The 12388-nt window shown below is 39.6% G+C and overlaps 2 long non-coding RNA genes across 2 annotated transcripts; both read right to left on the reverse strand.

The window, feature by feature from the left end:
* Window positions 1-230: 230 nt before the first annotated feature.
* LOC112844790 (uncharacterized) lies at window positions 231-4852 on the reverse strand. The gene is made up of 2 exons (XR_003217539.1): window positions 4058-4852; window positions 231-1112 (listed from the first exon to the last, which is right to left on the reverse strand). It is a non-coding gene; the product is annotated as an uncharacterized LOC112844790 (long non-coding RNA).
* Window positions 4853-10901: 6049 nt separating this feature from the next.
* LOC112844788 (uncharacterized) lies at window positions 10902-11347 on the reverse strand. The gene is made up of 2 exons (XR_003217537.1): window positions 11110-11347; window positions 10902-10992 (listed from the first exon to the last, which is right to left on the reverse strand). It is a non-coding gene; the product is annotated as an uncharacterized LOC112844788 (long non-coding RNA).
* Window positions 11348-12388: the final 1041 nt, after the last annotated feature.

The raw sequence follows: 12388 nt of genomic DNA on the forward strand, positions 1-12388 counted from the left end.
TTGAAAAGCAAATATAAATGGTAAATTTATAGTGTTTACATTGCAATCTGCCTTTGGTGGCTTTTTAACAGCAACTTTTACATTCACTGACACACAAAACAAAACAATAGACTTTACTACATACCAGCTACACACTAACTGTACACTCCAAACATGCTAAACTTCACAAATCTGTCACATCTCAAAACTCGCTATCAATTTCTCTCTTGCTGCCATCACTCCCCAAACAATCCCGTCTATTCAGTTTTACAATGTATAAGCAATGTTTGTTGTAGCTCGTCTCAAAGTGTTATCGATAGATTATTTTAGTACACAGCACTGTCATATGCAAAACTGGGGTGGCAAGAGATTATTTTTAGTGTGGCACATGGCACCCCTGTAAATACGCCCCTGGTGTGTGTCAGCAAACTGTCTGGTGACCTTTTAGCTTGAAATGCTGGACCCCTTTCAACTCTATGCTCTGTGTTGTTTCCTCTTTCAGCCCAGAAAAACATCAAAGCTGAGTCTGGACAGAACGTCACTCTGCCATGTCGAGCTCTAAACATCAATATATGTGTAAAATGGAGCAGAGCTGATCTGTATGACGAATATGTCCTTTTGTACCGAGATGAAGTGTTCGTGCCAGATGACCAGCATCCATCTTTTAAGAACCGGGTGTATCTGCAGGACAGACAGATGAAGGATGGAGACGTGTCTTTGATTCTGAAGGATGTGACAATTAATGACACTGGAACATATGAGTGTCGTGTCTTCATGGGAGAAACACACTCGTGGAAATCCATCAGCAGCATCTACCTGAGTGTTGTTGATCCTCCAGGTGAGTGAGTAGAGTTGAGTGTGTGTGTGAGATCAGAGGTGAAGCTGCTTCCTGGTTGTTGATGTTTGTTTGTAAAGATGTTGTTGATGAGACTTTGTAGAAAGCAGCTGGTCTGAGTGATGTGATCAGCTGACACCTCACACCTGTTTCTCTCCTGCAGCTCCACCACGAGGAGCCAGAGATGATGGAGATGGAGTCAGAAGAGACGATGGACTGATAGCTTCTGTTTTGTTACTCATGTTCGCTGTTGCAGCTGCTGTTGTGATCTCTAAAAAACAGAAGACTGATCCTCCTCCTGAAGAAAAAGCAAAGAAAGAGATGGTCTGAAACAAAGCACCACGACAGGAGAGAGGACAAATGTATATATACAACAAAGTGAAAAAATGAGGAAATGTCAACATATCATTAGTAATACACAGTAATAAACAGGTATTTGTTTTTTAGGACAGGCTCATCTCAAAGTAAAGTTCTCTAAAATCTTTCAGGTGCATAAAATCTCAGGAATTCCTGATTTTCTGAAGCTTTTCTCCAACTTAAATTCATCACAGCAAAGATCCAAATGTGCTGTTCACACATGTGCAGCAAACTCCAGTTAAACCTTCATTTAGTGTTCACATCAGTTTAAATGTTTCATTACTCATTTTAACAGACTAAGTGTTTGGATCATGAACATCTGGAACTTTGGACACGTTTTCTGCTTGTGCTTTACTTGATACACAGCGTCTGCAGTTGCAGTTTAAACAAAACATAAAAAAACAAAATCATTCAACAAACTGCAAAATAAAAAGAAAGCCCTCCATCTTCAGTTTACAGGACAAAAGAGGAGAATGCAGCTGCTGGGAGTTTTTCTCTTCCTTTCAGTCTTAGTATGTGTGTACTTTTTCCACAACTGCTGTAATGCTTTGAACTTGAGGTTTGTGCATAATAAATAACAAATTCTAACTTTCAAAGATTGATTTACTGTATTTATTGTCAGATTTTAGTTATTCAATATGGACCCAGTTATTGTGCGAAACTGAGATTAACCTTCCAGGACCTGGATCGTCAGTAGGTGATGGAGGGTCCCTCAGCCCAGCATTGGGATACTGTGGGACTTTATACAAATGTTGTAGGAGTGGGAGGTGTTAAGAGTGCAGTGAGGAGCAGGGACTAAAAATAGACAGTAGGTTCCAAGAGCCATTGTGTTACTCTGTGATGTTCAGTAAGTGATGTGGTTCACAGGGTTTTCTTCTGTTTTTAAGCTGCTCTTGTTCAAATAACACATCTGATTTGTTTTTGGTTTTAGTTTAGAAGTGTTTTTGATTCAAAGATGAGAGATTTTCTTTGATAAAAGTGGGTTTTTATTTTCACCCCCCTGTCTTGAGCCAAGACTTCTCTGATCATCTATCCATGGAGGAAAAATTAAGATATGAAGAGAAACTTTGAATTTTGGGAACTTATCTACATTCTTCCCCGGCAGAATCCCAGAGCTGCAGTTTGATGACATCAATGTGTTTCTTGTAGAGAATCGCTCAGCTTACACTGCTGCCAGCTTTCAAAGTGCAGACATGTATCCTCCATATGGATGGGTAAATAATATGAAAGTGTGGGAGGGGGAAACAAACTGTTGATCATTAAAGAAAAGGTAAGCACTGCACAGTTAGCTTAAAGTAAATCTTATGCTTTGTAGACCTGGACATTTACAGTAGAGGACCAGAAAAGTTCCAGTAACAAACGTTTCAAATGAATGTTGTGTCATAACAGTAAAGTTATTCCAGTGTCAGTAAATCAGCATAAATGGTTTAAATGAGTTGCCACTGACAGTCTGGGTTGCCATGGAAAAGCAGAGACTGGTTTTTTAAGGTGCGGTCATGTTGGTGCCACACCCTACACTCCTCTGGCAGCTGTAAATAAACACTGATCAATGCATCTGATAGCAGAGAAAGCATCTGTGACCCACTCCTGCTTTTTCCACTTAAATATTGCAAAACTCAGGACTATTGTCTCCAACGGTGAACTGGAGATGCTTGTTCATGCCTTAATCTTCTCCCAACTCCATTATTGTAAGACGCTCCCAAATGCTGCAGCACAGCTGTTAAACCACAGTCATAAATTCACTCACATCACTTCCATGTTAAAGTCCTTGAACTGGCTTCCAGTTGGGTACAGATATCAGTTTAAAATCCCAACTCTTACTTTTATGTCCTTATGAGGAGAGGCCCCCACTTATATCATTGAGCTTCTTCCTTAGATCCACTGATGTTTTATAGTTTTATATAGTCTTCTGACTATTCCACAGGTCGTTTGAAAACAACCCCCTGAAATGCAACTTTATTCCTTGATTTGGTTTTTTTCCTGTTAGCACCAAACAATTTTACTGACCAAAGTGCTTAAAGCTCATATTTTACACTAAATTATTCTACAGTGCGTCTCCACCTACACAGTACTCTTACCCATGTAATTAACCCAAGAAATTATTTTAAAGATATATCACACTGTAAAGCCATTTTATTTTATTTATTTATTTTCTTAAAACACTTGAACTAAACCCTGTTACTTAAAAGATGCTACACAAACACAGAAGACCAGAAAACATGAGTGTAGTGTATAAAAAGTCCACTGTGACCAATAACTGAAAGTACATATAAGTAAAAACTTCTTAAAGATGATCTGATTTTATTTTGCATCTGAGATTATCTACTTTTAGAAAACATTTCAAGACGGAATAGTTGTCAGATATGTTTGAAGTCAGTAATGTGACTGTGGACTCTACAGTCACATTACTGACTTCCGTCATTGGTGTAAAGAGTAGCAGGTGGGCGGGTCAAAAAAAGGACACATTTAAGAAAAAGTAACAGCAGCGACTGTGGATGGACTCAGTAATCTGGTGTCACAGAGCAGCACTATGGATGCAGGAAAATCTGTCTTGATATGCGGGATTATCTTTGCCTTTCTTCGCTCATTTACGTCCGCAGGTAAGAACTGTTACAATAAGTTTTTATAAAGTCAGCAGCCGTGTGTATTTATCAGTAATCGTGTCACTGTATTACCTTGCTTAAATAAACTGTCTATACTGTTAGTGTAAATACGTAAAACAAATCTAGGAGATTAAAAACCTGACAGGATGAAGCAGTGATGATTAGTACACTTAGTTTGCGGGGTAGATAGAAAGTCCTGCTTCGGTCTGTGGGGGATCAGGACATGCTGGTTACGACACCGGGCTCATCTGTGGTAGACCTACACACACAGAAACAACCTTACCAGAGTAATGTTTCCCGTCTTCAACAGTTTTCTCTTTAAATGTTCACGCTGCATTTCTTGATGGAACTGTCCGATCAGAGATCCAATCCTTTCCTGTCATCGTGATGGATGTGGTGTTTGTGAGGAAAACACCGGGAGGTGGAGGTTTAGCGTGCCCGCGCAGCAGATCGACATGTCGGCTTCTGTTCAGCTCTCTTCGCCGTCTGAGTAGCTGCTGGTCCGGCTGACGATCCACGGCGAGCTCGGTAGTTTATAAGAGTTCCTCCAGAGTGTTGTAGACCCTCTAAAAGAAATCATTGTGATGGATTTAACACCGTTAATATGATGTCGGTTCGGTCTAGTCAACTACCCGCAGTGCAGACAGCACGTCCACCCATAGCTGAGAGCACAGTCGCCATGTTTCCAGTTTTCCTGTAGTCGTATCCAGGCCCCAAACACAAGCTCGTTATTCCTCTCCGTCTCTGTGTCCGCTCTATGTTCCCTCGCAACAGTTTGTAGCTGCTTTGATAAACACTCACAGCTCCTTTGTGACCGATTAAACACGAAAACAAACATTTTATCGTCGAATAATCCGGAGACGGAGGAAACTTCCCACCGCGCTCATCGACGTCCAGAAACAACCACGACAAAACAAAAAGGTCCAAATCCAAAGTTAAGCAGAGTTTATCTGCAGGTACTCCTTCAAAGTCGTCCGGCCACCACAGTTAGACTTTCTGAGTTATATTACCGTCACTATACCGACAATGTGCTGAAGATCGCGTCAAGCGACCACAGCGGAGGAGAACTTGTTGTCAGAGGGTTCCGGATGCGCGTTGTCACGTCACGTGATTCGTAGAGACGCGCAATAGCTCTGGTAAGTTTAAGTTAACCTCCTAAGACCCGAGCTCTTCCACGGCATGCATTTTTAATTTCTCTTTGATATTTGGGCATATTGGGGCCCGATGAATGTAAAAACAAAGAATTACCAGATTTTTTTTTCAACCTTATTTTTGTTTTTAAGAAAAATAAGAGCCACATATGAGGATATTTGTTTAAAATTTTGATAGAACAGTAGCAGTATAATGCCCTCGTAAGTGGATATCAGGCCCATGTAGAGCTAAATTGAGTATTTTAGTCTAAATAACCCAAAATCTGATGTCCACATATGTGTACGCCAGGTCCTAGGAGGTTAAGACACAAACTGTCATTTCTGTGGGATAGTTATTCATCTATAATATTTTATTTATAATATTTCAAACCATATACAGTTGTGTATGCGATATCAGAGCTGTTGTATCATATGCATTTATCTAATTTTAACTTCAGCTCCACTGCAGAATCACAGATAAGACTTTAATTCTCCAATTCTGTAATATTGGGTCGAACGACATTGAAATAACATAATAATAATAATATACAAATAGACTGTGGGTAAAGATGTGTGCCACTAACAGGAGGACTCTGCACTAACTGTAAACAAATGATTAATAAGATTCAAGAATAGAGAACAGCTGAGTGGGATGGATGGAAGCAAAATTTTAGCTGACCTCATTTCATTGACACATTATTGGACATAAGAACATATTTATTACAGAGGATCTATTTGAATTTCAAGCAGAAAAAAAAAAACCTGTAAATAATTGTTTAAAAGTTTGTTTGCAAAAAAACTGATAGTTTTTTTGTGAAATCCATTGAAAATCTAACATGAAGCTGTATTGTTTGCACTCCGTCTTTCACACTGTGATGTGAAGGCAGACTTTTAGTAGTTTTAAGCTCTCTCATTTGTTTTGTTTCCTCTTTCAGACCAGAAAAAAATCACAGCTCAATCTGGACAAAACGTCACTCTGACGTGTCGAGCTCCAAACAACAACAATGATCTTGCAGAGTGGAGCCGAGCTGACCTGGGAGATGAATATGTCCTTTCGTACCGGAATGGGCAGTTTGTTCCAGATCACCAGCATCACTCATTTAAGAACCGTGTGGACCTGCAGGAGACACTGATGAAGGATGGAAACGTGTCTGTGATTCTGAAGGATGTGACGACTGCTGATAGTGGAACATACATGTGTTGCATCGTTGTGGCAGGAACAACCTCATGTGAATCCATCTGCAACATCACATTGAGTGTTGTTGATCCTCCAGGTGAGTGAGTAGAGTTGAGTGTGTGTGTGATCAGAGGTGAAGCTGCTTCCTGGTTGTTGATGTTTGTTTCTAAAGATGTTGTTGATGAGACTTTGTAGAAAGCAGCTGGTCTGAGTGATGTGATCAGAGTGCAGTAGATAATGTCTGACAGCAGTTTGAAGAGGAAATGGATTCTGTTCTGTTCTTCACTCATCACCTACCTGACAGCTGACACCTCACACCTGTTTCTCACCTGCAGGTCAGACAGGAGGACACACCGAGGATGGAGGGAAGGAGGTAGGAGGGAAGGAGGATGGAGGGAAGGAGGATGGAGGGAAGGAGGAAGAAGAAGGGAAGCAAGATGAAAGGAAGCAGGATAAAGTCAACAGGCATTATGGGCTGGTAGCTTCTGGTTTGTTACTTCTTGTCCTCCTTGTTTCTCTTGTGATCGCTTCAAAACTGCCAAACAGAAATTTATCCAACCATCTTCTTTCTGATGAACCAGCTGACATCTGCTCTGAAATCAGAGTGTCAGGAGGATGAAAACAGCAGCCTCGTACAACATCAAGTGCTACTGAACACCATTAACGAACATCAGCGGGATGATGTTCACATAATTGCAGGTGATTTTAATAAGGCCAGCATGAAGACTACTCCCAAAGATCCATCAGCATGTGAAATGTCACCAGGGGAGAGATCACTCTACATCATGTTTACTCCAACATCGAGCCATACCCCTCTCCCACTTCGACCAGTCGGACCACCTCTCTCTCCTGCTCTCCCCAACCTACTCCCCCCTCAGACGCAGTGCCAGGCCCACCACAAAGACTGTTACAGCCTGGCCTGAAAACTACAGGACTGCTTCACACAGACAGACTGGGACATATTCGAATACCAGGAGCTAAAAACTTTCACAGGATCAGTACTGGACTATATCAAGTTCTCTATTGCAAATGTGACTGTGGCTTCATTCGGGTTTTCCCAACATGTTCAGCCTGCTTCCCTCAGGGAAGCGCTACAGGTGCATCAGCACAAAAACCCACAGACTCAAGAACAGTTTCTTCTTAAAGGCCATAACCACCCTGAACTCACACATGCACCAATAACACAGTTACACCACTGTGCAATACCAAATTCTTTGTGCAATAACCCGAACTGTATATACAAAACACTATTTATTTACTTTTGTTACACCAGATCGTATATTTGTACAGTTTATATATTTGTTCCTGTTAATACTGTTCATATGTTAAAAGAACCCCCCCCAACATGTTTGCACTGGGTCGGAGATGCTCTGTATCTCATTGTACACCAACTGTATAGTGACAATAAAGGCATCTATTCTCTTCTTATTCTCACATTTGCTTTTTTCTACTTGTTTTTTAACCTGACAGTCACGCTCTCACACTCAGGGTTTAGTATCTTGTCCTTAGAAACTATAGACACCAGGCATCAAAGCACTGCTGCCTGTACCACAGGACAAGTTAAAAAAAAAAAAACACCTGCAGATGAAGCAGCATGTCAGAGTCATGTCCTTAAGAAATGGGAAGAAATTCCGACACAGAACCTGAGAGATGTATCTGGACCTTCAGCTGATCTTTATCCTTCATCCCATAAAACTAAAGCAAAGTGTTCTCGCCTCATTGTGAAACTCTACAGAGACACTGTTTGATTTTCATTCTAAGTCAACATGACCACAGCATTAGATCCAGATTAGATCTTAAACAGTCATCTGATCATGTCGAGGATATTTGGTTGTTTGGAGGTTTTTCAGCTGAACGTCACTGACAACTTAGGACCACTGACGTGTTTCTGATGGAGTTCATCTACATAAGGGCTCACTGTTCACCTGCACTCTTTGTTCCTCTACACTAGTATCAACACAAATCATCATGTTTTAGTTACTGAGACTTTTGGAAAGAGTGTGAACATTTCTACGACTGTAGCCTTTTTCAGGATATAGCTTTATAATAACTGTTGTTAACAACGGGTAAATATTTATTTTGCTGTTGGGATTACAATTATTGTCTTCCAGATGTTTTGATGTAACATTTCAGATGTTTTATGATTCTAATCTTTGGGAGCTGTAAAATTTTAAATTTTCATGTGTGTTTGATGTTTATAGATGTGACTGCATGTTAACTGTAGTTTATGTATTTGCTGATTTGCTGACTTTGTTCTTTTAAATGTTAGGATAAATTTCTCCTCAGATCATCAAATATTTACACTGAAGGAGGAACTTTACATTTTTCACACTCCTGTGTTTGTTAAAGTGGAAACTGTAAGTGGTATATTTTTTGTACCCTCTGTGTAAGACTGTTTAAAAAGAGGAACATCAACTGTTTGTCAGCTTTAGAAAGTTCATATCTAGAAAGCATAATTGAAATCCTTTGGGTTTTGAAATCAGAGCTGAAAAGTTTTCACTTTATTACATAGCAGTCATAAAAATAAGTTTACACAGCAGCCATTCAGTGTATGACAACATGAAGACGGGTCTTATTTTTAGGCCTCACCCTGCCTGGTCCTGACTAATGTTGGAAGTAAAACAGGTTTGACCAGGTTAGAAGTTGAGTGGGAGACTGTGGGGGAACACCAGGAGTGCACAAAATGTAAAAAGTATTTACAGAAGATATTTTGTGAAGTTTATTTCTGTCAGTGTGACGTTTCCTCCATACTGGATACAAAACAGCTGCTGCACCGTCACAAAGTCTTACAAACTCTCCCTGGTGCTCACTCAGAGGTGGAGCTTTACTGTCAGTAGATGGCAGCACAGGCCATGATTGAACCTTAGGAATAACAGTCTGATTAACCTGGTGCTACATACTTTTCCTAAATCAGCTAAACGAACTTCTGCTTTCAAGTAACTTCACACTTGACACCATTTGTCATAATATTTAAAATGGGGAACAGTGGTCAGGTTTGGTATTAAAAAGAAAAATCTCCTTCATAGACTGATCCACTGTTCATGGACACCTCCAAAAATGAACATTAGACTGTTTATTATGAGTTTTGACTTCATGGAGGATTTAGATTTGTAAAATGGAAACCTCCTTATTTTACTAACCCAGATTTAATGGTTCATTCATGGATTTGTTTAATTTTGTTTTTGTTTTGTTCCAGACAAGTGAGGTTGAAAAACATTATCTGCACAGTTCATCTTTAAACTATCTTTGGAAAAAAAATTTAACTTTAAATTTAACTTTTTTTAAAATTTAGCTGTTCAGTCAGGTGTAACTGCACTGTTAGACTTTTCATCTCCACTTTACGGTAACATACTGGCGTCACTGTTGCCAGCGTCATACCGTGACGCCGTATTACGGTAGCTTACCGTTCTGCAGGATGATACCGTTTTTTGCTGTTGTGGTATAATACTCTTGGACAAATTATGGTAACGCACCGTAGCTTTTTTTACGGTATCTCACTGGCGACAGTGACGCCAGTGAGATACCGTTATGTCGTTATGTCGTAAATTACGTCAACAAAGTAACATCATACTGTGATTAAGAAATTGGTATACTACCGTTTATTCACGGTATGTCACTGTAAGCCCGCTACAAGGTAATAAACTGCAATATATTTACCAGTAACTTACCGTTGTCACGCATCATCAGTACCAAAAATATTCATCTCTGCTAGAGGATACCGTGTTCCTACAGGCGGTCATTTACTGTTTAACACGTCGTAATTTACCGTAATTTAAGGAAACAGTAACATACTGTAAGAGACTGGAGAGTTAAAAAAAATTGTATTGTATTAAAAAAAAAGGTACCATTTATTTATTTATATTTATATAAAAACATATATATACCCACTAAAGATCGATTGATCGAGATAGATAGATAGATACACACACACACACACACACACACACACACAAAATAATTCATGTGCTTCACACCACTTTTTATTTCTGTTCTGATTTTTCGCTGATGACATACACATTTCTAAAATCAAAAACTGAAAAGAACTGAAAACATATTTTGATTGAGGAAGCACTTGTTTTTACTAAACCATGTAATCCATTATTTTCTCAGATGGTTGTACAAACAATAACAATATTATGTCATATCCATATCATGGCAGACAACATGCTCAAGTGTTGGGTTTTCTTAGTTATATTTTGTAGGGTCTTAAACCTACAATGTGAAGTGCCTTGGCATTCATTTTGTTGGCACCATACAAATAAACTGAATTGTAATGAATATAATATCAAGCCCCACACTTCTGCCTCTATACACACTTTGTCCAAAATACTGGCTCACACCACCAAATCAATGCACAAAGCCAGGTCCACAAGGACATGGATGAGCGTGTGTGGTGTGAAGGAACTTGACTGACCTGCACTGAACCCTGATCTTGCTTTGTGGACTGAGTTCATTGATTTGTAGGGTGAGCCAATACATGTGACAATTAAAGTGTAAGTAGCTGAAATAATTTTTAACAAACGGGTAAAAGAAGGAAAAAAAAAATCAAAACTGTTGCACTCAAAAAACCTATTGGACAGAGACAGCGTCTTGCAAGATGGCGAGAGAGCTTGTCTTCATTGTTGTTCGTCTTGTGTAAATGTCCAGAAAGCATGGGCCATGGATCATTTGTGGAGACACAGGTAACAACACATTGGTCACTTAAATTATACAAGAAATTCACTAAAAATGGCAAAAACAGTTACCTAATTTGAAGTTCTCCACTCAAATTCAGTAAGCCACTGGAGGAAAGTTGTGACATGACGGTTAATGTGAACAACCTTTCGCTTCACAGTGGTCCCAGTCTTTCTGCTTGTCCCAACCTTGGAGGTACATTTTGTTCCCTCTTCAGGGTTTATCCTTACAAAAAACCTTAAAGCATGCCACAATAAATAGTAACATACAGTAACATTGAGTTGTGATTTGAAATAGTTACTTAGGGATAATTTATTCATCATCTATCACTATTAGCTAACTGTTCAAACATACCTCTGAATTAGTTCCAATGTTGCACACGCTGACTCCTGGTATTCCAGGTTCAATACATAGAATGAACCAAAGAAGACTGACATCGCATCAGCAAAGGTGTTCTCTTTGTCCAGCTCAACAATTACACGCCCCTCTGCACTCACCATCCAGCAGGTGGCGGTCATTGAACTTTGTCCTTAAATGTATAGGGGCAACATGTTGTCATTATGCAACATAAAATAATTTCAATACTTCACTTCTTCACACTGTCTAGATCAGTGGTTCCCAAACTTTTTTTTGCCAGGCCCCCCTTTGTTTTACAAGAAAAATGTTCGTGCCCCCCCCGCACAAACGCATCCTCCAAACACACACACCCATATTTTGTTTACAAACTCCATTGCGGGTTTATTTCACACCTCAAACATTTAGTAAACAATTAAGCAAATACAAGTAAACGGCAATAAATTACAGCTTGTACAAGCACACCTGAAAACACTGACCAGCTAACAGCTTTAAGCATTTGGGCGCAACCTCGGTAGTTCACCGATTCACCTGTTGCAAACGTCCAACTTTCTATCAAGTCTCATAAATCCATCGGCAACTATTACCTAACTAGTCTTTTGAGTCTCCACATTCATAGATATTGACATTTTGTCTTAGCATTTGAATGAAAATAACCTGGCTGGGTAGCTTAAAAGTCAAAACCAACAGTAATAAGAACGCATTTCTGACTTCTCTCGAATAAGTGAAAAAACACTTACCTTCAGACTGATTAGCTGGTGTCAATCCAACTTTAATGTTTCCCATGTCAGTCCGTTTTAGGGAAAAAGTGTCAAGTTTAGTTGTTTCATTTACTTTTGAGATACTCCCTCATGGACGAGCAATTTGGAGTCTAGCAGAGTTGTCACGAATAGTATACGATCTTCAGACATAATCCAATCAACTGTGCATTTAACCTGACTGAACTCCATCCAGTTACCTCTGACTACTTCTAAGTTGCACATGTTAACGGTCCGAATTGTCCCTGTTGTTCTTCCACCATCTCATCATCACTGTGTGCTGCAGCGAACTGGATCTGTGGCACAGAATAGTTGATGGTCATGTTGTTCTCCTGCTTTGCAGCTTTGTTTGAGTTTGAATTGCGTCTTAAACGTGCAAAACTAAGAAAAGCAGATCAATATTTTCTTCTTCTTGTTATTTAATGGTGGTTGGCAACCAGCGAAAGGAGCATTAGCCGCCTCGATCAATATCTTCTATCCGCCATTGTTGTTTTGATAGTGTGCGCCATACGTCACGTTGT

The sequence above is a fragment of the Oreochromis niloticus genome, unplaced genomic scaffold, assembly GCF_001858045.2.
Source record: "Oreochromis niloticus isolate F11D_XX unplaced genomic scaffold, O_niloticus_UMD_NMBU tig00001593_pilon, whole genome shotgun sequence".
Taxonomy (NCBI): domain Eukaryota; kingdom Metazoa; phylum Chordata; class Actinopteri; order Cichliformes; family Cichlidae; genus Oreochromis; species Oreochromis niloticus.